General features: G+C 41.2%; 1 protein-coding gene, 2 non-coding genes and 1 pseudogene across 3 annotated transcripts in view; 3 read left to right on the forward strand and 1 right to left on the reverse strand.

The window, feature by feature from the left end:
• Positions 1-25,240, reverse strand: part of ELOVL7 (ELOVL fatty acid elongase 7) — a 90,727-nt gene extending 65,487 nt beyond the window's left edge. Inside the window, exon 1 of the mRNA XM_049768839.1 lies at positions 25,157-25,240. The gene's annotated coding sequence lies outside the window, so the exon portion shown is untranslated. The remainder of the gene's footprint in view (positions 1-25,156) is intronic.
• LOC126001854 (galectin-3-like) lies at positions 4,570-11,199 on the forward strand (annotated as a pseudogene).
• On the forward strand, positions 8,131-8,237 carry LOC126002161 (U6 spliceosomal RNA). The gene has a single exon (XR_007492934.1). It is a non-coding gene; the product is annotated as a U6 spliceosomal RNA (small nuclear RNA).
• LOC126002363 (U6 spliceosomal RNA) lies at positions 9,738-9,841 on the forward strand. The gene has a single exon (XR_007493092.1). It is a non-coding gene; the product is annotated as a U6 spliceosomal RNA (small nuclear RNA).
• Positions 25,241-26,698: the final 1,458 nt, after the last annotated feature.

Raw genomic sequence — 26,698 nt, forward strand, 5'->3', positions numbered from 1 at the left:
TTAAGGTTTCTAGTTTAGGCTGTCCATCGCATCCTACAGTTTTCAATTGTGGGGAGTGGTAAGAAGACCCAATTGACTTAGCCAAATTAAGCAAAATTTATTAACCTGAACAGTTTCTATGTTGGCAGTAAATGGTGGGACAGGTGACCACCTGATCTCCCCAGAGTGCCTAATATAAAGAAACAAACAACAACCAAGTTAATAGGGAGGTAGAGAAGCTTGAATACTTGTGCATTACAGAGTGGAATAACCACTCTGAAATATATTTTGGTAGTCATCAGAATATATAGCTACCACATAGCTAAGAATTTCTACTCCTAAGGCATATATCCCCAAGAGAAATAAAATATGTATTCACACAAAAACTTGTATACAAACTTCATAATGCAGCACTACTTATCACAGTCAAAAAATAGCAAACACTTTTAATTTTATGATTTGAAAATAAAATTGAAACAACTTTCTGGACTTAAAAAAATAGCAAACATCCTAATGTCCACCACCAAGTGGGCCAATATGTATAATGTGATATAACCATATAATAAAATAAGATATATCAATAAAAATGAAGTTCTAATTCATGCTACAAAGTGGGGTAACTTAAAAAAAAAACAGTGTTAAGGGGCCTGAGAGATAGCACAGTGGTAGGGCATTTGCCTTACACATGGCCAATCTAAGATAGACAGTGGTTCAAATCCCAGCATCCCATATGGTTCCTCGAGCCTGCCAGGGGCAATTTCTGAGCGCAGAGCCAGGAGTAACCCTGAGTGCCACCAGCTGTGACCCAAAAACCCTACCCCCCAAAAAGAATTTGAGTCCCCCCCAAAATCACCTAATATATGCCTTAATTTACATGAAATGTCAAGAATAGGTAAATCTATAGAAATAAAAAATAGGCATGTAGCCTCGAAAACTGGATAGTTAGATGATAAAGCAAAGAATTATTATTGAGTATTATGTTTCTTTTTGAGATGATGAGAGGTTCAAAAGTTGATTGTAGTACTAGTCATACAATTTAGTAATTTTAAAAAACTGGGGCCAAAGAGATAGCATGAAGATAGGGCATTTGCCTTGCATGCAGAAGGATGGTGGTTTCAACTCCGACATCCCATATGGTCCCCGAGTCTGCCAGGAGTGATCTCTGAGCATGGAGCCAGGAGTAACCCTGAACACTGCCGGGTGTGACCGCCCCCCAAAAAAACCAAACAAACAAATAAAAAAAAAAACCGGTATTATGAACAACCTTGTAAAACTGGGTGGGTTTTTTTGTTTGTTTTAGTGTTTTGCTTTTTGGGTTTTGGGCCACATCAGACAATGCTCAGGCAGTGCTCAGTTACTCATGACTGTGCTCAGAAACTGCTCCTGACAGGCTCGGGGGGTCCATATGGGATGCCGGGGATCAAACCCAGGTCTGTCCTGGGTCATCTGCATGCAAGGCAAATGACCTACTGCTGTGCTATCACTCCAGCCCAAAACTTGGGAGTTTAACGTAATTGAGGGGGGATGGTGTTTTGGCCACACCTCGTGACACTCTGGGGTTACTCCTGGCTATGCTCTTAGAAATTGCTCCTGGTTTGGAGGACCAATGGGATGCCAGGCATCCAACTGAAGTCTGTCCTGGGTCAATCGAATGCAAGGCTAATGCCCTACCACTGCCCTATCGCTCCAGCCCCTAAAGTAATTTTTAAAAGGGGTAAAGATATATTCAGTAATAGAAAGTTCAGGATACCTAATGGGATAGATCTTCAAATTTAGTACAAAATCTCAGTGTCGGGCCCGGAGAGATAGCACAGCGGCATTTGCCTTGCAAGCAGCCAATCCAGGACCAAAGGTGGTTGGTTCGAATCCTGGTGTCCCATATGGTCCCCCGTGCCTGCCAGGAGCTATTTCTGGGCAGACAGCCAGGAGTAACCCCTGAGCACCACCGGGTGTGGCCCAACAACCAAAAACCAAAAACAAAACCAAAAAAAAAAAAAATCTCAGTGTCAAGCACCATCTTCACAGACTGAGGAAAATAAAAAAAGCTAATGGTCTTTTTATGAAGAGATCTATCTATCGTATGAATTGGCAATCAAAGACAGTCTATTGCAAACAGTTAGATGTCAACTGTCAGATAAAAAAATAAATCATTTACATTTTTAAGGGAAATAAATCTGGCCAGTTATTCTGTGACAGTTTTGCTGAAATAAGGGAAGGAATGCAAACTGAATCAAACTGAAAATTAAGGCTTCTTCAAAGACTCAAAAATACAGAACCAAATAGCACTCTGTAGAATTAAAGAGAAGAGTGCTAGGAATTAAGGTTTTAAAAGACAGAATCATCTCTAGAGAGAGCAGAACTAAACAAGTTTTTTTTTTTTTTTTTTTTTTTTTTGGTGTTTGGTTTTTGGGTCACACCTGATGATGCTCAAGGGTTACCCCTGGATATGCACTCAGAAATTGCTCCTGACTTGGGGGACCACATGAGACACCAGGGATCGAACTGTGGTCTGTTCTAAATCAGCTTCATACAAGGCAAACGCCCTACCACTGAACCACAGCTCTGGCCCCTAGTCAAGTTCTTTTAACTTTAATTGTACCCAACCATCTTCTTACCTAGACTAGGATCCTCTGAGCAGAATTACCAGCTTGGGCATTGCTCAATAGCATTTTGTCTACATATATGTGCAAAAATATTGTTTTGTTTTGTTTATTGGACCACACCCATTGGTGCCCAAGGATGAGTCATGGCTCTGCACTCAGAACTTACTCTTGGCAGGCTCAGGGGACCTTATGCAATGCCAGGGATTGAACCCAGGTTGGTCGTGTGCCCTACTGCTGTGCTATCACTACAGCCCAATATTGCAATTTTAAATTAATGAGTTGAGATTCTTGTTTATAAACCAGATTCTTGGTGTGGCTAGCCTTAATGAACTTCCTACACCTTAACATTACATTCTCCCTATCAAAAACACAAACTATCTACTAATTCAAATTTGTCATTTTGAGGGATGTTCATGGAGATATGGTTTCTACAACAAATAAACAAAAATCACCTGCAAGACCTTATCTTGCTGTTGCAATAATTCAGTTTTTAATTTTTATTTTTATTATGGTCCTATGATGTACATGGTTATTCATTATTCATCATGTATATCATCATAGTAAAGTTTCAGACATGCAATGTTCCAGTATGCACTAAGTCTTAATAAGAAATTTCAGAGCTGGGAGTGGGAAAGATAGCACAGCGGTAGAGCATTTGCCTTGCAAGTGGACAACTCAGAACAGACCTGGGTTCAATTCCCAGCATTCCATATGGTCCCCTGTGCTTGCCAGAAGCAATATCTGAGTGCAGAGCCAGGAGTAACTCCTGAGCACTGCCGGGTGTGGCTTAAAAAACAACAAAAAAGGAAATTTCAGTGCTGGAGACACTTCACTTTATTCTAAAACCCTTAGCCTGGGGTAAGTGAGAGGGAGACATAGAAAGAGAAAAAGAGTACATGTAAGGCAAATGCTTTGCATTTGACCGACCCAGGTTCCATCTCCAGCACTCCATGTAACCAAAGTATAAGTGAGCCTCAGATGCTTGTGTTGATCTCCAGGCCAGTCTGGGAAGAGCCTTTGCGACACCTTAGCATCACTTGAAAGACCCAAAATAACCCAAAACTCTATCCCATAACAAGAATCAAAGGAACTAAAATGCAGATAATGGTAAGGAAACTACTCAAGAACCTCACAAAGCTTCAAACTGATACACTTAACCCAAATGCAGCTGACTCTTAACCAGGATGTGGTGATTATCAAGCAAGTAAAGTAGGCCTGGGTTGCCAGGGACCTTGTAGTGGCAGGGATCAAACCAGAGTGAACCACATACACTCTGCATTGTATCTCTCCAGGGATCACAAGCAGAATTTAAAGTGGAAGCTTTAAATACATATGCAAGCAAGTAAATACAATCAACTAAAAGTATGAAGACTGAGGATTACTACTATATTACACAACCATCAGTCTGCATGGCTTCTCTTAACTGATGTGATTTTTAACAAATTTCTTGCTTTGTTGGCTCTAAGCCATGAAACAATTTGTCATCCTTTAAATGCTTTTTTATTTAACATTTTTCTACATGAGCATATTCTTCTACATAAGAAGATAGCAAGATAAATATATATTTATACATTATATAAAATACTAACAAGAAGGGCCCGGAGAGATAGCACAGCAGCATTTGCCTTGCAAGCAGCCGATCCAGGACCAAAGGTGGTTGGTTCGAATCCCGGTGTCCCATATGGTCCCCCGTGCCTGCCAGGAGCTATTTCTGAGCAGACAGCCAGGAGTAACCCCTGAGCACCACCGGGTGTGACCCCCCCAAAAAAATACTAACAAGAAAATAATCATATCTAGCTGTTTGTCTCTGGAAGCATGCAGATGAAAAATAACTCAATAATTATCTAAGTCTATACCCTATAACACATAATTAAATAAGTAGATGAGTTTTTATTTCTTCCTTTGTCACTGCTCAAAGTCAAGTAAGAAAAACCTTGAAGTTATTTGTCTATGCTTGGCCCTTTTTGTTGAAAATCAGGAACTAATAATGGTGAAAGCCTTCGTTGTACTAAACCTGAGACAGAACAGTGCAGGTAAGCCATGAGCCAGAAGGTACACAACTATGTTCTTCTAGTCAACAAAGTAGATGGTATTATTAAGAAATCTGAGCCAAGTTCTGGAAGACAATGGTATTAAAGATAATAAGATTAAAACCTAAATCTACTCTGCCAGCCTTGCTCAATGACCTTATGTGTGGGGGTAACTTTAATCTTTCTCTACTGCCTACCTACAAAAGAAGCATATAATATCTATCCCTCTAAAAGATTTTGTGAGGATTAATTGTACAGTTAACCTTAAGCACTATATAGGTCTAAAGGCTTTCTTCCCTAAATAGACTGGAATCAATAAGCTAAGACCATCTCCTGGATGTCAGAGGGTAATTGTTAGTCACTTATATCCAAGCACAACCCACAACAGCATAAAGTCAATATTAGGTGAGCAAGCCAAATTATACCAGGAAAGCTTCTGAAACAGGGCCAGCACTCATCACCACTAACTGCAGTGCTTAGAGATACATTAATATTTTGTTTAAAGTCAGAGGGAACAATAAATTGTCAAAAAATAATGTTGAAATAAATGGAAAGCTAAGAAGAAAAAAATACATTGAAATCCACATCTCATCTTAAATCAAAATAAACTTCCAAGTTGAAACTAGAAAAATGATCTGATGCTTCAAGGAAACTGGGAAGCAAACATGGGATCTCTGCATCAACTTTACATCTTACTCTATAATTATTTCAGAATAAAACATTTTTAAAAATACTTAGTGTGGGTGGCCAGAGCAGTGGCGTAAGTGGTGGGGCATTTATCTTGCATGCGCTAACCTAGGACAGACCGTGGTTCAATCCCCTGGCATCCCATATGGTCCCCTCAAGCCAGGAGCAATTTTTGAGTGGATACCCAGGAGTAATCCCTGAGTATCACCAGTTATGGCCCAAAAAATAAAAACAAACAAACAAAAAACATAGGGCCAGAGAGATAGCATGGAGGTAGAGTGTTTGCCTTGCACGCAAAAGGACGGTGGTTTGAATCCCAGCATCCCCTGAGCCTGCCAGGAGCAATTTCTGAGCATAGAGCCAGGAGTAACCCCTGAGCACTGCCAGGTGTGACCCAAAAACTAAAACAAACAAGCAAACAAACAAACAAAAAAACCAACCTTAGTGTGAGCCAGAGAGATAGCACAATAGTAGGGTGTTTGCCTTGCATGCAGCCAACTGGGAGGGACCCAGTTCAATACCGGGCATCCTATATGGTTCCCAGCCTGCCAGGGGCTATTTCTGAGTGCAGAGCCAGGAGTAACTCCTGAGTGCCGCTGGGTGTGGCCCAAAAACCAATCAATCAATAAAGTTTTTTTAAAAAATAAAAAAAAATTAGTGTAGGGCCAGAATGAGAGCACAGTGGGTAGGGCATTTGCCTTGTACGTGGCCAAACTGGAACAGACCTGGGTTCAATCCCCAGCATCCCATATGGTCCCCTGAGCCTGCCAGGGGTGTTTTTTGAGCGCTGCTGGGTATAGCCCAAATACCTTAGTGTAACCTGAGATAACCACTTTGCTTTTTTGTTCCTGGTGGTGCTTCAGGAGCTACTCCTGGCTCAATGTTCTAAGGTGCATGAACTTGCTACCTCTTATCACTGTTTGAGGACCCTCTGGGGATTAAACAGTGACTCCAGCATGCAAACCATGTGTGCCAGCAGTCTGCACTTTCTCCTTATTCTCAAAAGAACTCTTTTTATGATGCTAAAATGACTATGACACAGCATGAAAGCCAGACAAAGAGAGATTAATCAAGTATGACTCCCAAAAATTTATGTATATCAAAATTATCAGTTTATAAAATCAAAGACAAGTGAAAAAAAAGAAAAAGGCATGTGCTCCTCTATCACAAAAAGTAATTCCCTCAATATGTAGGCTTCCAATAAATTAAGAAAAAAAAATCCAATAACTGTTAGAGAAAAAGATAAAAGATAGGATCAGTCTTGTCTATGATCAACTAAAAACAAAAAAAATATAAACAACTCTAAAGTATATACAAAATATTTTTCAATCTTTTTATTTTTCACACCTGGCAGTGCTCAGAGCTTACTACTGGTTCTACATTCAGAAATCATGTCTGCTGACCCTTGGGGGACCATCGAGTATGCCAGGGAACAAATCCAGATCCACCACATGCAAGGTAGTTGCCTTACTTACTGTACTATGACTCTGGCCCCAGGATGTCCAGTCTTACTCAGCAATGTGATAAATGCAAATTTAAATTTGTGAATACCACTACTGCTTATCAGACTTGCAAAGCATCATAAAGATTGATAAGGCACTGTGATGGCCAAGGTGTGGAGTAATATTTTTATAACCATCTTTTAAAGGAACGGTGATTTATAATATAATGTAGGTTTCAGATACAGAATCTTATAAAGTGAATTTTAAAACAGGTACTTATACATTGCTGGGTATAATATAAATTGATTGAGACCTAAGGGAAAAATCTCTATATTTAACAGTATGAAAGGTATATATACAAGAATTTTTTACTTTGACAATCTCTAAATAGAAAAGGCATGGAAACTCTCTAAATGCCTACCAATCTCTAAATGCCTACCAATTTGCTAACAAAATGGCATATTTATGCCAGGAAAAGTTATGTACCGTATTTGCTGGCATATAAGACAACCCCCTAATTTTGCAGTTAAAACATAGGTTTAGGCCTATATTCGCTGTATCAGACAAAACGTTCCTGTGCTGCAACTGTATGTACCACAGTGAGCCAATCACAACAAGGAACGGTTCAAAGGTTATACTGTAATAGACTTCCTCTCTGACGCTAGCCTATCTGAGCAGGCTTTTGACAATGTAGATTCGGGTCCAGAACATTGTCTAATTTGCATGCATAAAAAGCCTGCTTGGATTGGCTGAGTTAGAGAGGCGGTCTGAGCAGCCTTGTAGTGACTGGTGCAGGGTCGAGTTGGAAAATTCGTTTTGTGGCAATATTCAGATAATTTTCATTTAGCGGCATATTGAAACATTTTTCAGGATATACTCAGCTTTTAAGACGACCCCCAATTTTCAATTGACTTTTTTTTTTGTTTCAAAAGTCATCTTATAAGCCAGAAAATATGGTAGCTATGAAGAAGAATAAATTTCCTGTGTTATTAAGAAATAATCACTAAAATAGCAATCAATGCCACATACCATATAAATATATCCTTGCATATGTACAGAATATCTGTGAGATCAATAATAAAGTGGTAATATTGGTTCCTTATTGAACTACAGTTTAAAACACTACAATATAACCTATAATACATGCACATACAAGCACTCATATATATATACTGTGTCCTAAATTTTATGGCCATCCCACAGAAAGTAGTGTAGCAAGTTATAAATACACATATTTACTGCATCTGTCTTAAAGGAGCTGAGGCTATAGTCTATTGAAAACAAAGCATTCACCAGGTAGAAAAGCAAACATTATCAGTACAAGCCTGGTGTTTCACAGATGCAGCATGGATTTAAGAGAATTTGATGTAGAGTCAAAAGATAGCTCAAGTGCTCGCTTCAGCAGCACATTTACTAAAATTGGAATGACACAGAGAAGATTAGCATGGCCCCTCCGCAAGGATGACACGCAAATTCGTGAAGCGTTCCATATGAGAGAGAGAGTGAGAAATAGAGAGAAAGAGAGAGAGAGAAAAGAGAGAGAGAGAGAGAGAGAGAGAGAGCTCAAGTACTAGAGCACATGGTTGGAACATGCAAGTCGTAATTCAAATCAACACTGAATATATTCTACCCTCCAGCAATCCAACGGTTCTGGAGTGACCAGATGAGCTCCAAACTGCTAGGCCTGAACACCCAGTATAGTAAGAACAGCCCTAGGACCCCTTTCTTTCTTTCACAGTACCATTGGAAGTAGGAATAGAACTATTTAGGAAAGAAAGAAAATTCAATGTTGGCATAAAAAGAAGCAACAGATTATCCTAAGATTTTTATCTTTACAATAACTATCTTTTTCATTTCCCAATGCAGGTACACTAATGTTTGTGAATGAATGAATAAAGAAGCAATGAACTAGATAAGTAGAAAAGAATGAATAAATTGAACAGGTATTTTATTATATTTTATTTGACTTTTGGGCCACACCAGTTAATGCTCCGAGGTTATTCCAGGCTCTGCCCACAGGGACCACTGATGATGGGCTTGGATGACTATCTGGGATGCCAGAAATTGAACAGTGTGCAAAGCAAGCTTCCTAACCACTGTACTTCAGCCCCCATGGTTTTTCTTCAACTGTAAGTTCTACAGAAAACTCTCTTACACAGTACATGGAAAGGTGGTCTGTGATGCTGATATACCAACAGTTAACCACCAATCTAAAGTCAGACTAGAAATCACGTATAAGCATTTAGTTATGTTTTGGCAATGCTATGTTGCTGTGACATTGCAGTGTGCGATACCTGTTGAACAAGGTTTAGGAGTGGACAAGTTTAGGGTGTTATTTAGTGTGGTGAGTCAGAAGTACAAATTGTATTTTAATTAGGTGCAATAGGCCCATCTTGTTGGTCTATGACAAGTATGAAAACAAACCAAACAACCTAACTGCTCAGATAGTCCACAGAACATTGAACACACTCAATTTTGTGCATCTTCCATTTTGCAGAATGTATTTTTGCTGCCTGAGACAATGCAGATGTTTAATAAATAACAGTGGATACATTTAAAACTTCTGAATTAGAGCCACAATGAAAGAATGAGATAAGGAGCTTTTCTTGCTATGGCTGTTGGGGCTGAATCCCTGCTACTGCATATACTCAGAGCAGGTTAGGAGTATTTCTTGAACCCAGTGTGCACTCTCAATAAAATAAATAAATAAATAAAAGCTGTGAATGATAAAAGCTTTTTTTAAAACTCATGCAATCTACCTTACCTATAAGACTAGTATAAACTGGGAATTCTGGTGTTACAAGATGAACAAATGCAGCAACTGTATATATATATATATATATATATATATATATATATATATATATATATATATATAGGAGAAATATTTAAAAAGGACTGTTGCAAAGGCAAAGGAAAAATTTAACAGGTCCCACTCAGGATAGAATCCACAAGTGGAAAAAACCCTGAACTATGAGCCTTTAAATACTAGCTCAGTGCTCACTTTGGCAACACATACACTAAAATTGGAACAATGCAGAGATTAGTGTGGCCCCTGTGCATGGATGACATGCAAATTCATGAAGCATTCCATACTAAAAAAAAAAAATACTAGCTCAACATCAACAGATAATGAAAGAAGAAAACAAAGACTGCCCTATAAACATTAATTTAGTAAGGTCTTTGTAGATTAAAAAAAAAAAAGTTCTTTCTCTCTAGTTGTTCATGACCTACTTAAACAATTTCCAGTGCTTTTTTCCTCCTGGTGGGAGAGAAGAGTCAAGAGAGAAATTTGAGGGGCCAGAGAGATAACACAGCGGTAGATAGTTTGCCTTGCACGCAGCTGATTCACGCAGATGTTGGTTCGAATCCCAGCATCCCATATGGTCCCTTGTGTCTGCCAGGAGCCATTTCTGAGCACAGAGCCAGGAGTAACCCCTGAGCACCACCATAACTCAAAAACCAAAATAAAAAAAGAGGGAAATAAATTTGAATTACCCTGGTTTTATCTGCCACTATAACTACTTGATCTTAACAATTTCTAAATCTCTAAATGTCTCACTGTGAAGAAAATACCCATAAGAGACTACTTTGAAAAATAAAAATGTTTCATAAAAAGGAGCAAGTAATTTGCCACCTAAGGGATAACAATTAACAAGAGACAGAATGGGCAAAGAGTTTCCCAGGAACGAACGAACAAGCAACCTCGCACCAAGGGAAATGGCACCGTTTTTCACTTAAGGATGCAGTATCTGGGTCTGGAAACCCAAATTCTCAAGTATGGCCTAATGCATGGGGAAACCAGCTTGATGGGATGCCTATCCGGGCCTTACCCTGGACAGGCACCAACCAGAGCCTACACTGGATAGGCCCTATCTGGAGCCTATCCTGGTGCATCAGCACCTGCTTATCCAGGATCAATTGTACCAGGTGCCTATCCTGAGAAACCAGGTGGGCCTGGGGCCTACCCTCCTTCTGGACAGCCTAGCGCTCCTGGCACAAAGGGACCCTGCTGCCGGTCCCTTTGGTACTCCAGCTGGACCACTAAATATCTCTATGACCTCCCTCTACCTGCAGGAGTCATGCCCTGCATGCTGATAACCATTATGGATTAAAACCATTGGGTCAAAACCCAATGCAAATGCTCTAGATTTCAAGAAAGGGAATGATGTGGCCTTTCACTTTAACCCACTCTTCAATGAGGACAACAAGAAAGTCATTGCCTGCGATACAAAGATGGATAACATCTGGGGATATGAAGAGGCAGGGGACTTTCCCTTTTGAAAGAGGTAAACTATTCAAAATCCAAGTACTGGTTAAAAATGACCACTTCAAGGTGGCTGTCAATGATGCTCACTTGTTGCAGTACAAACATCAGATGGGAAGTCTCAAGGAAATCACAAACTGGGAATTTCTGGTGGCATAGGCCTCACCAGTGCTTCACATGCTATGATATAATCCTAAGGGGGTTGATACTTAAAGAGAATTAACGTTACACATTTAATATTGACTGTAAGTGAAATATTGTATGCATACTCATTGCAATTTTTCTTGTAAATCAGCCATTTAATAAATATTCTTCATTATATGTATATATACGTATATATATCTATATAGATATATATATAAAGCAAGGGACAAAATGAAAGAAATGTCTCATCTCTCAAGCAGAACATGCCTTAAACTCAATTTCCTGTTTGTTCTTTGGATCACACCCAGCAGTCCTCAGGGTTGTTCCTGTGCTCTGAGCTCAGGAAGGTCTCTCCAGGTGGGACTCAAAAACCCATGAAGTCCTGGGAATCCACACTGGGCCCTCAGGATACAGAACAACTTATCCAGACTTCAAACCTTAACCTCCTATTTTTCCTATGCCCCCAGACTCTCTCCCTAACTTTTTCTTCACTTCCTCTTCTGAATCCTATCTGCTAGTTCGTCCATCTGTCTGCCCATCCATCCATCCATCCATCCACTCATTCATCTATCCGTCCATCCATCCATCCATTCACACATACATATATATATATATACATATATACATACATACATCATACATTCATTCATCCTTCTCTGCGGTGAGCCAAAATCACAGCTTCATTTCATATCTTGGTTTCCTCTCCACTGACATAACAAAATCTCATCTCATGACTAACAACAAATTCTATCACACCTTTCCTTTCCTCCTTTCAAGCTGTTTGCAGCCCACAGTGGAGTTCAGACTCATTACTATTCCCAACCAGGTTTATCATTAACCATTACTCTCTTCCCAGCTTCTCCTTCCAGATACTGAAAAGCTGGTCTGCTGAAAAAAAAAAAAAACTTTCTTGCTATCTTCCCAATTCTGTCACATTTCACAATCACTGTAATAGCAACTAGCTGTTTTAGATTTTGCATTCTTTTGCTTTTATACATATCATATACCTTTATGAACATGAAATCGAGGACTTCAAATGAAAGTACAGCTGGTAGGGCATTTGCCTAATGAGCAGCAAACCCAGGTTAATACCTGGCACCTCATTAGGTTCCCTAAGCACCACTAAGAGTGATCCCTAAGCAAAGAGCCAGGAGTAAGACCTAAGCACGGTCAGGTATGGCAAACAAATAAAAAATAAAAACTATTTTCACACTGAAATCAAGAATCAATGAATATTGCTCATATTTATTTAACCGCACATATGCTTCCTATTGTCTCCCTGTTATTCTGTGTTAGAGAAATTATTTATAGATTTCAGAAACATTTAGGTGTACCATAGCATGGCACAGTTCAAACAGCAGATTTCATGTACCCTGTTCACTCTTCCTCTCATCCTAACTTCAAAAGATGTACAGGAGAGTTTTAAAAAATAATTTAGTGTAGGTATATATTGCATTTTAAATAAAGCCCTAAAAATAAAATAATAGCAGTTATTAAAACAAACTGTCAGATTGCTCTTTTAAAGTTTTTCAAGAAAGAATTATAAAAGCCACCACTCCCAGCCTATGAGACACCTTATCCATGTTTGACATGTTTCCCCTCAAAGAATCTGTATTTTTTGTTGTTGTGTGTTGGCTTGTTCTTATTTTTTTTCTTGATAAACAAGGGTTTTGTTTATATAAAAAAATTTTTTTATTGCCACAAAGAATGAAACTAGGGCCAGATAGATGGAACAGCAAATGAGGTGCTTGCTTTGTACACAGTGGATACAGGTTTGATCCCCGGCATCCCATATGTTCTCCTGAATACCGCCACAAGTGATCCCAGAGTGCAGAACAGGAGTAACCCCTGATCATCATTGGGTTTGGCCAAACAAACAAACAAACAAACAAAAAAACATAAGAGTAAAATTAAAGTCAGACTTTTCAATAAGGTATTAATATCCATCCACATGAAATAGAATGCAATAGTAAATTCTATTATTTTTCTTCTTTCCTCTAACTCTATAGGATTTGTTCAGTTGGCTACATTTCCTCTTACTCCCCAAAAGGCTCTTCACAATCATCCACTGAGTGATAAGCCAATTAGTATAATTTGTTCATGTTCATTAGATCTCTGATGTCATTAATAGGTTATTTTTAAGATTTTAGATGCAGTGGTGATACTACGCTAATCTTTTTAAGTCTATCTTTCAGAACTATATTGAAATATTTATGTTTGAAATAAGATTAACTATAGTCCTGAGTCACATGGTACATCTGGCTCATTATATTTTTCTCTCTTCAATAAATGTCTGGGAATTTTCATAGTATGAAGTTCTCCTACAGGAAAAAAAAAAGTATTTCCATATTGAAAATGTTTATAAGGTTTTAGATATACCAGGAGATATTTCTTGTTCCTCAACTAAAATTTTTCTAATTTTTTTCCAAGAAAAGTTTCAATATCTTTTTGAAAGTGCCTGTAAGAGTTGAAAAAGCAGTTTATGGAAATGCTGTATGTGGTGATTTCTGGCCAGAAATATTCTAGGTGATATCTGTTTGTATTTTTGCTATAAGTTCCTGTTTCAATTTTTTTTAAAGTTTTCCATATTTCTAAAATCAGCTATATCATAATGAGATCCCAAAATATTCTCATTTTTCTACTTACTTAAAAGTATCATTTTTCATGTCATAGGCCAAAAAAAAATTCAGTAAGTTTCCATGCTCTTTTCTGTATTATCTATAAAAAATATTAATGACAAACAGAAGTTTTTCTAAATAAAACTACCTGAAGGAGGAAAACAAAATAAAGACAGGTAGTTTAGAATTTCATTAAGAAAACGCATGTTAAAAAAAATTGCATGTTTGGGCCAGAACAATAGCACAGTGGTAAGGCTATTTTGCAGAGCCAAAACAGGATGGACCTTGCTAATTCTGGCATCTCATATGGTTCCCTGAGCCTGCCAGGAGCGACTTCTTGAGTGCAGAGCCACGAGTAACTCCTGATCTCCACCACGTGTGACCCAAAAACAAAACAAAACAAAAAAATGCATGCTCGACTGGGTCATTCTGGAATATCAGAAAGATCAGTAAGATTTGGGTCTTATTTTGGCAAAATAGTTCTGTTGCCTACTGCTGTTCAAAATGAGCCCTGTAAGAGCTACTGTTCCAGAAGATGAGAGGTCCCCAAGCAGACAAGCATTTCTGGGAATGTAACGTAAGATACCTTACACAATTCTCAATTAAGGCTTAGCTTGGGTGGGGCTCATATCTGGATACCAATACGTAGCTCTATTTTTGAAAAGTTTTTTTTTCAGTCCTCAAAGGAAAAGAAAGTTTGTGTGCTTTTACTTTCACCCACAACTCCATCCTCTTTTCTTTCTTTCTTTCTTTTTTTGTATAGGAGTGGGTTAAATCAACACTTTATGTCTACAGTGCTGGGGATTGATCCCATGACCTCACATGTGCAAGACATGTGCTCTACCACTGAGTCACACCCCCAGATATTATGTTCTTTCTCTTCTATTTTCCCATATGATTTGGGAGTGGGACAGAACACCATTATCTGTATCAGGACTTCAAGGTTCGTGGGGAAGAGATCAAGGTCTTCATTCATTTATTCAATAAATATCCTGACTTCTGGGGACAGAGTCAAAGTACAGCTGGTACAGTGCTTGTCTTGCACGTAGTTCCCATAAGCTCAATTCCCAGCATCCTCTATAAGTACCCTGAGCTCTCCAGAAATGACTGCCAAGTGCAGAGACAGGAGTAAGCCCTGAGCATCTCTGGTTTTAGACCTCAAACAAAACAAAACAAAATTCTGGGTCTCTACTATGTGCCATTTTTTACATTAAGAAAATAGGAAGAACCCTGTTCTCATGTAAAATGTATTCTGATTGCAGGGGGCACATAAATAAAAACAGACACATACAAATAAAAAACAAAAACATAGAAAATTGTGTTCAAGTTAGGAAGAAAATAAAACATGGCCTGGTGAGGTGAGACAGCAGAAGCGAAAGACTACAATAGTAGAAGTGTTGCCAGACATCCTAGAACATTTGAAAAGACCTGATCCCAGAAGTGCCAAGAGCAAGCTCTAAAGCCTGGAGGCAAGAATGAATACAAAGTGTCAGAGGACTGGAAAGCAGAGTATAAGGATGAAAGTGATTACGAATACCTGGGAAAAATGGGCCTCTTGGTCCTGAGCCCTCAATGAAAATGCTAGGACTAGGGGCCGGAGCGATGGCACAATGGTAGGGCCACCTTGCACATAGCTGACCCAGGACAGACTGCGGTTCAATAGCCCGCCATCCCATATGGTCCCCCAAGCCAGTAGCGATTTCTGAGTGCAAAGCCAGGAGTAATCCCTGAACATCATTGGCTGTGGCCCAAAATTTTTTAAAAATGCTAGGATTAGTATTTGTGTATGACAAATACAGGCAGGTGTGACTAAAAAAAAAACAATAAATAAATTATAATCTAGGTTTTTCTTCTGGGAGTCATTGAGAGGCTTGGTAGTGGTGATAGTATGATTATCATTATTTCTTTAATTATATTAAGATATACAAAAATTGACATCTTAGCCATTTCTAATGCACTATTCAGAGGTAGTAAATACTTTGCCATCATCCCTCTTGAGAACCCTTTACATTTTGCAAAACTGAAATTCTCATGAGAGGCTTTTAAGCAAAGCAATGCCATGTTTGGACTTCTGTTTTTAAAAATTTATTTGCTTGCTCAGTACAAAATTGATTATAAGGGGAGTGTAGAGCTGGAAGTTCTCTGAAGTAGATGGATTCAGAATAGAATTTATGGACATAACTGATATGATATGCTTTTGCTTGGGGTTTATTTTTGGGTCACATTTTTCTGGTGTTCAGGGGCTACTCCCGGCTCTGTGGCAGTGCTGAAGGGACAAGGAATCAAACTAGAGTCTCTTCTTGCATGTAAATCATATTGATCAATCCACTGAGCTAGTTCTCCAGCTAGACAGCTTTTATTTGTATGTAGGGGAGGAATACACAGAGAAATGAGATAACTTCTTGATTTTTCAGAGCTTTAGTATACAGCACATTGACTATAGCAAATTACCAAGCTTTGTTAGATAAATGAGTGACTACTGATTTAGCACTGAAAAGGTAGAGACATTTCCTTTTCTGAGGGTTGGGGAACAGAATTTGGGCCATACCATATGTGGTGCCAGGATCAAACAGGGGACAGATGCATGCAAGTTAAGTAGTTTAACCTCTATACTGTCTTTCCAGTTGAAAGAAGACCTTTCTTCTAAGAGAACTAGGACAGCAGAAATTAAAACTAACATGAATACAGATGGCATCTCCAATAGTCAATCTGTACTACTTGTGTCCTAGCAATACTTATTTTGGCTCTAGGGGCAGTCTACAAAGCTGGCTATATCACTATTCTTTTTTTTTTCTTCATTTATTTATTTATTTATTTAGTTAGTTAGTTAGTTAGGTTTTGGGGCCATACTTGGAGGAGCTCAAGGGTTACTCCTGGCTCTGCACTCAGAAATCGCTCCTGGCAGGTTCAGGAGACCATGTGGAATGCTGGGGAATTGAACCTGGGTCCGTCCCAGGTTGGCCATGTGCAAGGCAAATGCCCTATCCGCTTTGCTATTGCTCCAGTCCCTTATATCACTATTCATGCCTAATTCCATCATTAACATTAAACATTAAAGCATGATCCTTTCAAGTGCATAGTTCTATTTTATAAAGCATTCTTTCCTAAATTTAATCAACCTTGAAGTTTTAAGAAGCTGGTGCATTGACCTCCTCCTCAGAGTTTACAAGTGTGCTGTTTAGAAGTTATTAATTTCCCTTAGCCCATCCATGTACCAACATCAAGTTTAAAAGCCCTAAAAGCCATGCATGGTTCAGATACTGTGATTTGTCACTATCTTGTCCTCATGAGAATCTATATTATACTATTCACAGATACTGGAGCAGACACCGAAAGGTGATGCTAAGGATAGAGAACATAGGGAATGAGGGGTTCACAGAGAAGATTACTTAGTTTATTTCACTTTGCTATGCTAGTATTTTTTTTTCACACTTTTGGTTGTGGTTCAGGGCTAGATTTTATAACACACATACCTTGGGGCATATCATTTTGCTACACTGAGTCTAGGCTTTCCCTTCTATGACCTGGAGAAAGCATACTCTACTCTTGTCTAAAGTCTACAGGAATAATTAATGTTATAACTTAATAGGCAAGAAAGGGGCAAGTTAGGATCTTCAAAATTTTAGTAATAAAGTTATCTTTATCACCAAGGTTAATAAAGATTAATAATAAGTTAGTAAAGCACTTAAATTATAATCAGAATTGCATCTGGTCTGGCATGCTGTGCCTCAATTATTTTTTGTGTAAAAGAGGATACTGAGCCGAAACACCTGTATTTGAGACCTTTTAATATTTATAGAAAAACGCATACACAGGGGCCGGAGCGATAGCACAGTAGTAGGGTGTTTGCCTTGCACACAGCTGATCCAGGATGGATGATGGTTCAAATCCCAGCATCCCATATTGTCATATTGTCCCCTGAGCCAGGAACAATTTCTGAGTGCATAGTCAGGAGTAATCCCTGAGAATCACTGGGTATTTCCCCTCCAAAAAATATTCATACACATTTTCAGGTCCCATCTAGCCCCAAGAGTGCACAAAAGAACATACTTATGAAGATAGTATCTCCTGGTCACCTACCTTCTCAATTTCTACTGATACTGTCTAGGGTCTCCTTGGATGGAAAGAAAGTAAGAGGTGGGAAAGAAAGAAAAAATGCAAATATTAGAAACTCACATAACTAGACAAAGTATATACTAAGTCCTATGTCATAAAATGATAAAGAGCATGGGCATACAGGGGTTAATGTTCAGAATGAACAAGGCTCATTCCCAGTTCTGGGATTTGCTAATCACATGACCTCAGGCAAGCTAAGGCGTCTTGACATGTACCAGTTTTCTCATGAGTAAAATAAGAACAACAACCCTTTTCTGATAGGGGATGAATCTATAGAGTAAGACATGTGCCAAACTTAGCACAATGACTGAAATACAGCAAATGTTTAACAAGTTCACACTTGTTATGAAATATAAGTTTATTTTCCTAATTTCATAAGTTTAGTTCTTATATTAACTTGTAATATATTTGAGGAAATAATTACTACACTGCTGTAATGTACTTGAATCTAGAAAAATTACACTTTAACAGATTGAACTTGTCAGCTTAATAGCACTACAAATTTTATCAAGTCACATAGATTATGTGGCTAATGAAATAGTAAATATCCTTAATTTCAACTTTGGTGATAGTCATGTAAGGGAGGTAAATAAGAACTAGCTCTAAGGTATATGTGTTTTTCTACATTATTAAAATCAATGTTAAGGTGATGCTAAAAACCTAATTAGAAATATATTAGTTGCATATGTGCCATTAGCACATAGTCTGCCAAAAAAAGAAAATTCACATATAATCTGCTGTTTCACAGTCACAACGGCCATTTTGCTTTTATTTATTATTTAAATTCATTTTTTTCTTTTTGAATTTTTGGTAGTTTTCTTTTTGGATTTTTGTGTTTTGAGATGGGCATGGAGGGGCTTCCAAAATGAGGTCAGGGGGTTATTGTTTTTGAGATATAGCCAACTGGGCTGTGGCAATTCAGTTCTAGAACCTGAGAATATGGTGCCGCTTGGGCCTTGCAGTGCCACATTCACCAGGGCCAGCCCTGTGGTATTCAGAGGGCCTCTAGAACCATCGATGATGCTTGATGATTACTTTGTTTTTATTAAAGCAAGTGCACTGAATAACCACAGAGACAATACTTCTGATCATTGACAACTCCACAGCAAAATTTTCAAGAGACTAATAATAGCAACAATTCTGGCTAATTATTTCATAAGAATGTTTATAGTGGGGCCCAGAGGAATAGCATGGTGGCTTGAATTAACTGCAATACAAGTATATGGTTGTGAGTTTAGATCCCTTTGCCTCACATGTATAACTCTAGCATAGTAGCTCTGCTGTCTGTGACCCCCAACAACACAAATGTTTTATGGCTGCACTGTGCAGGGTGTGTGTAAGCACCACAAAAAGAGGTGAAAAACCACAGCTACAAATGCACCACTAAAAAGATATGTGAGAACCACATTCAGAAAGTGTGACTTCTGTTGAGTGCCACAACATAATGGTGTGCCTCAATTGAGATTGTGACTCCGGCAATTCTGGGCTTGACAAGCCTTACAACCTAAGGAACGCAATTTCACAGAACACGTGGCTCAGTGTACAAGCACTGCAACCTAATGTGTAACCTTTACAGGATGATGTGTGGAGCATCACAGGAAATATGGAAACTGTGGCCTATGACTAGCTCAAACAGCTAGAGCATGTGCTCTATATGCGGGATAACCAGGGTTCAATCCCTGTTATGCACCATTCCCTCATCTCCAAGCTCTGATCCAGAGTCTCAAGCTCTGATCTAGGAATGGCCCTCCCACAATCAGTGTGTAGCCAAGAAAGCACAACCCCTCCAAAATGTACAAGTAACATAGACAGGTATGTGTGATTCCCTAGTCTTTGAAATAACACTAACTACAAAGGGCATGGGTAGGTAAGGGAATTTTTTAGAAAATATTTATTAAAAAAAGAAAATATTTATTTATTTATTTATTTATTTATTTATTTTGGCTTATGGGCTGCACCCAGCAGTGCTCAGAGTTTATTCCTACCTCTATGCTAAGGAGTCATTCCTGGAGGTGTTCGAGGGACCATATTGGATGCTGAGGATCAAACCTGGTGGACTGCATGCAAGACAATACCAGACTTACCATGCAACTGCTCCAGCCTCATTAGGACTTTTTAAGGTTTAGAGTGAAATATACACAGGGGATGGGTCATGGTGTATGCACTTGACCCAGGTTTGATTATCAGTACCACATCATCTCCTGAGTAAGCATTGCCAGTGGACCAGGTCACTGAGCACTGCCAGCACATAAGCGCTCCACTTGAGCCCCACTATCAATGCGTTAAGCAAAGTTCTCTATGAGTGGCTTCTGGAATCTCAGCAACATTTGGGAACCCCCCTAAAAATTATGTATATACCACAAATATTTACTTTACCTTCTGATGTCTAAAATTCACAATTCCTCAGTTTCCAAAATGTGTCCAAGCTATTCCTTATGGAATAATTTTCCCCATTTTTTCATAAACAGTATATAGAGTTTTTTATATTTTCTAAATTTACTTATTTTGGTTTTGATTAGGGGTTGGCTCACACCTAGCAACTCAAGGACTGTGCTCAGGGATTACTCTTGGCAGTACTCAGAGAACTACACTATATGCAATATTAGGGATCAAACCAGGTCATCTGTATGCATGGCAAGTGCCCTATCCTCTGCACTACCTCTCTGTTCCTCTTCTAACAGGAAATTGAACTATGGGGTTAACATCTCTTTGGTGATTTGCTTCTGAGACATAAATTTTTTTGGTTCTTAGTAATTAGTACAACACTGTCTACCTATAGGCAGGAGGTGGGGGAAAGACAGTTAAGAAGGGAAAGGAGGAATCATACGGCGGGTAAGCATTTGTCTTGTCCTTGGACAAGCCAGGATCTATCCCCCACACCCTATATGTTCCCCAGAGCATTACCAGAAGTGTTTTCTGAGCACAGAGCCAGGAATAACCCCTGGGAACTGCCAAAACAAAATAAAAGTAGAAAATGACAATGCAAACAAACCCTGAATCTTGATCAACAGTGGTAGAGGGAAGGGAGGAGTGATTGGGGATAATGGGTGACTTGGAATAATGGGGGAATAGCCATTAAACACTGGTGGAGGGACTGGAATAGTAGCTCTGCAACTGTAAAATGACTTTACTACTATTATAAACTATGTTACGTGAATATTTCTCTAAAGATTAATAAAACTATACTTAAACTATGAAGCTGTACAATTAGCAGTTTTATAAACCATGCTTTTTAAAATAATATATTTTAAATCTATGTATAATTCATATCTAAAAATAATTAATATAGGGCCAGAGAATTGCACAGCAGTAGGGTGATTGCCTTGTGAGTGGCTGACCCGAGTTCAAGTCCCAGCATTCCATATGGTCCACCCCCGCCCCCGAGCCTGCCAGGAGCAATTTTTGAGTACAGAGCCAGGAGTAACCCCTAAGCACCACTGGATGTGCCCCCCCCAAATAATAATGAAATGAATAATATGAGTATTTATAATATACTATAAGTTATGTGAATGAGAAATGAGAAAGGAAGAGAAGGGGAGTGAGCCAAGGAGCCCCTGGCAGATTTAGGATGAAATCATTCTTACGTTTAAGTATTGAGTCCCTCTTTCTTCTTATGTTCTTGTTATTCTGTCCATGCTATGTATTTGACTTCAAACAGTAAAATCACAAGTGTGCCAACAAAACAAATATCAGATATTTGAGACAAAGGAGAAAGTTTTTTTTTGTCAAAATAGAGATTACTAGTCAAATCCTTTCTCCAATTCTTACATTCTAGGATCCTAAAAGCCGAAATCAGGTTTATGTTTATGGTTGCTCACATGTACCCATAAAACTATCATTTTAGGGGTCCAGAGAGATAACACAGTAACTAAGGTATTTCCTTGCTGTGATCAACCTAATTTTGATCACTGATATCTCATTTGGACCCCAAGTCCTGTCAGGAGTGATCCCTGAGTAGAGAACCAAGAGTGAGCCCTGAGCACCTCTCAGACTGTGTCTTAAAAGTCCAAAATAGAAAACAACAAAACTATCATTGACCATCAAAAACCTACTGTCATATATCCTCTAAATTACAACACACTGAGTCAGGACACAGTGCTGATAAGAATGTAATGATGGAATTTCAAATGGTTTTAACACTGGCACTCTGAGCTACAGAGAAAGCACAACTGGCCAGAGCATGAGGTTCAAGCAAGCAGAAAACCCAGGTTCAATCACCAGCACTGCTTGGTCCCTAAAGTACTACCAGAAGCACCAGCCAAGCACCAAGCTGGGCATAGCCCTCTGGGCACTTCCAAATGTGACCCCAAGCAAGAGCAAACAAACAATGCTGGCCACATGTTTGTTCTATGTTCTTCCAGTACTGCTGAGCACCTTTCCTGCTTTCCTCACCCTACTATCTCTCAGTCTCTACACTCAGAAGGTTATGGCACAAGCACAGGCTTTGCTGACTTTCGAGGACTCAGAAGAAAGTATTTGCAAAGGGACTAAGGGCAGTTATTCCTAATGGGGAAGAAAAAAAAAAGACAAATATCTGTTACTAGAAGATTCGAACTTCAGTGAAGGCTTGGGCATTCCAGAACAAGGCACAGAGGATGGCCAAGAAGTTTATTTTCTATTACCAAAGTCTTGGGTAAACCATGTGTAACCAAAGTGTCTAATGTAAACTAGGAAACTGCCTTTTTCAGATCAGATAGAGAAAAAGAATATATGAGGTAGAAGAGAAGGGAAAGAGAAGGTCTTTTAAGGGGAACAAAGCTACACACTGCAGAAAGCGAAATATCAATCTTTAACAGTTCACACCTGTTACTCCCTCTCTTTCACACACAACCACCCCCCCCCCCCAATTCTCTTAGAGGGTTCTACCAGTTCCCTATTGACTTTAGGATAAAATTCAAAAGACTGGTCAAACAGGACTCTCAGTAGCAGACTGGCCCTGACTTACCTACACAACTCCTTTCACACTCCCCTCTCTAACTTTACTTTGCAGTGTTTCCAATTCACTAAGGGCATCTACATTCTCTTTCCCTGAAATTGGTGCTCCCACCGCCCCAGTTTTCATTTAATCCCCAGCTCTACAGATGGTCCCCACAGTTCCATCAGGAGTGACCCTGAGTAAATACCCAGCTCTGAGCCCTGAGCACAAGATCTGTGCCCCCCCCCAATCAAAAGCACATTTTCCCCAAAAGTTTTCTACCCTCAACAGATCCACCTAACTTGTACTATTAGTTAGTCACTCGTTGCATCATAGCTTGCAGTTATCAAGTAATTACTAGCTGTAAGCCCGGAGATTTAATATCCCAAGTTACGCAAACGCTTTGTGGAAACCAAACTCAAAAAACAACCAAGTAAAGAAAATTACATTCGATGAATGATAAATGAGTGCTTCGAAGAGGGAAAGGGAAGACAGATGAAGTTAAAGATGGAGAAAAAAAAAAAGAGGAATGAAGCAGACAGAACCAAAGGTGGACTGTAAAAATTTCAGGATGGGGATACTGGGAGAAAAGTGGTGGCTGAATGTGGCCCTCTGGCGACTAGGAACATGCCGGGGAACCTTGACAGCAATGATGATGGTTAGAAATGCTTGGGGGGCAAAGTCTAAAGGCAATGCTGCAACATCGTAATATTAAAGCAAATGCTTTGTTAAGACAGGACACGAAAGGAAGGAAGGAAGGAAGGAAGGAAGGAAGGAAGGAAGGAAGGAAGGAAGGAAGGAAGGAAGGAAGGAAGGAAGGAAGGAAGGAAGGAAGGAAGGGAGGGAGGGAGGGAGGGAGGGAGGGGGGGAAGGAGGGAGGGGGGGAAGGAGGGAGAGGGGGAAGGAGGGAGAGAGGGAAGGAGGGAGAGAGGGAAGGAGGGAGAGAGGGAAGGAGGGAGAGGGGGAAGGAGGGAGAGAGGGAAGGAGGGAGAGAGGGAAGGAGGGAGAGAGGGAAGGAGGGAGAGAGGGAAGGAAGGATCAGATCTAAGAAACCTTAAACAAAACAGGCAAAGAGACACAAAAAGGGAAAGAAGGCGTTGAGAATGAGAGCCCGTCAAAGCCCGACCCAGCACAGGCCTACAGGCAACTACAACGCTGGGAGCTCGAGGGGACGTGGGTGTTCAGTGGACAAAATCTTAAGCCAGAGTAGAGAGCCCCCGTGCTGGACTCCCAAGGGTCCGGCCGAATGTGCCAGGATTTCCCACTCAGTAAGTCCTAGAATGCTTTTATCCTCTCTCTACCCAGCTGCGAGGATTAAAAGTTCAGACCAGTCCCGAGACTCAACAGACTGTGCCATTGCTGGGAAATCTGTCCGCAGCGACCTTGGGGATCACCGTGTCTGGCCAGGAAGGGAATTCGAAGCGAGTCCGCGGGGAGAGCACCGGGGTTTGAGCTACTCTGAGCATCAGCTCCACTGCGAAAAAGGAGGCGTGAGCGAGCGCGAGAGCAACCAGTGAGCAGAGAGCTGGAGTGCCGGAGACGGTGCATCTCGCCGAGAGCCCAAGCAAGCCCTGCTCTTTCCAACAGCGATCGGTGCGACATGTATGTCCCACCATCCCCGGGACCTAGAGAGTGCCTGGGTGCTGCTGCATAGTCGGGAGGGCTGGTAGGCCCACTTCCCAACGCGGGGTACTCCCACCTATGTCGGGGTTTCATCTCCCACACAACCTGTTAGACGGCTCCACTCATCATCACTCAGTCTGCAGTCGCCGCCGGCTCAGGGAACCCAAGAGGCCATTCGAGAGCGGCGCCCCCCAAGTTCATCCGGGGTGCAGGACTTCCAAACACCCCTGCAGGAGTGGGAATGAGAGGAGAGGATGCAGAAAGAAAAATGCAAAAGCAAAAACAAACAGGGACTGGCGGGGGATCGTGCAGAAGGGCGAGCGAGCGCGAGCGACCTCGGCGGCCAAGGTCGAGCAGGTCTGGCCCCACCGAGAGCCCCTCGCTGGCACCCCGGGGGCTGCAGGACTGGTTCTGGGGGAGGCTCTGAACTCCCGGCCCTTAAGGATGTCGGGGCCACCGGGATCTCCCAAGCGGCTTCATTTCAGCAGCTGTTGCAGGCCGAGGGGTCAGAACTTGCAAAGCATCCCCCGGAACCCAGAGAGTGCCAGGCTGGGCTCCCGCATCCGGATGCCAGTCCCGAGTTCCTGCCAGCCAGGCTGCTGCCGACCTCCCAGCCCTGCCCCGTCCTGCTCTGCTGTGCCCTGGGCAGGCCTCCGTCCCTCCCATCCTGCCCGCCCGTCTCCTCCGCGCCCGGGAAAAGTTGGCGCGGGGACCGCCGAGCCCCGAACTCACCGCGCGGGCAGCGGCTCCGGAGCGGCCGGTGGCAGAGGGCAGCGGCGGCGGCGGCTGCGCGGGCCCCGAGTTGCTCACAGCGGCCCCTGCTGCCCCGGCCGCAGAGATAGAGTTAGCAGGGAGGAGGCGCGGGGGTGGCACCTGCCGCCTCGCCCACCCTTGCCCGTGACGCGGCGAGGCGCCGCCCCTGGCCTCCAGGTGCCCGCGCGGGGCAGGAGGGAGGAGCCCTCGGCAGCGGCCGCCCCGGCTCCAGCCCCGGCCCCGCCGCCCTGGCGCCCCCGCTCCGCGCGCACCTTGGCACCGTGTGTTCTGGCCCCGGGCACTAACTCATCCCCACCGCGTCTCCTCTCCCTGCTTCCGAGGGTTGGTGGGGACCGTGGAGTCCTGCGTGATTCGGGATGGGGTGGGAGGGATTCGGGAAGGGAGCCCCTTGCTCCCCCAAAAGACTGTTTGGAGGGCACAATGGTCTCAAATGGTGGAGCCCGCATCTATGAGCAGGAGGGTGTTCAGAAGCCCAATTGGGGTCAGCTCTACCCCTGGCTATTAAGAACCCGAGTATTTCAAATATTAGGAAAATGAAGGGGCTTTATGAACCCGAGTATTTCAAATATTAGGAAAATGAAGGGGCTTTATGAAAGCAAATCCGTGCAAACTGGCTCTAGTCAACTTTTCTCTCCCGGGTTCGAAAAGCAACTACTACTGCTGCTGGGAAACCTGTGGCAGCAAAGGGGGTTTTATTTCTCCTGCCGCATCTTTGCAGTGTGGGATGATGATGGCTGAGAGGCGCTGCTCGCCTGCAAGCTTCTAATTTACCTGTTGTCTGACTAGGATGTTCTGAATCTGTTTATGTTTGGAAATTTTATCACTAGGAAAGAAAAATAAAGAGGACAAAGAAGTTACTTAAGAAATCATCAGTTGGGGCAGGCGAGGTGGCGCTAGAGGTAAAGTGTCTGCCTTGCAAGCAGCTGATCCAGGACCAAAGGTGGTTGGTTCGAATCCCGGTGTCCCATATGGTTCTCCCCCCCCCCCCCCGTGCCTGCCAGGAGCTATTTCTGAGCAGACAGCCAGGAGTAACCTCTGAGCACCGCCAGGTGTGGCCCAAAAACAAAACAAACAAACCAAAAAAAAAAGAAAAAAAAAAGAAATCACCTTCCAGAAAAACTGAAAAATAGCCTGAGGATTGTAGCCCCAAGTCAAAGACGCTGCCATATCTCTTAAGCCTGAATTCACAATAGAAGGGTGGAGACTACTCTGGACAGAGACATATTTTCCCTCTTACGGTGTTGCCTTATTGGCCTTTTCCTGCCTATTGCCATGTGCCAAGAGGTTTTGTGTAAACGTCTTAGAACCCGATGAGCAAGTAAACATTGAAAGGAGAGCAAATGAACAAAGAACCAATAAAGCTCAAATTTAAGAGAATTTTGGATTCAAGGAAACAAAAAGACTCTCTTTTGTAGGTAAACGGTGCTCTCCTGTTTTAAAAAGGGAGGTTGATTTAACTGATATGGAAAATGCTTTAGGAAAACAGATAAAATTGCTTAA

Source organism: Suncus etruscus, chromosome 2 (genome assembly GCF_024139225.1).
Source record: "Suncus etruscus isolate mSunEtr1 chromosome 2, mSunEtr1.pri.cur, whole genome shotgun sequence".
Classification (NCBI taxonomy): domain Eukaryota; kingdom Metazoa; phylum Chordata; class Mammalia; order Eulipotyphla; family Soricidae; genus Suncus; species Suncus etruscus.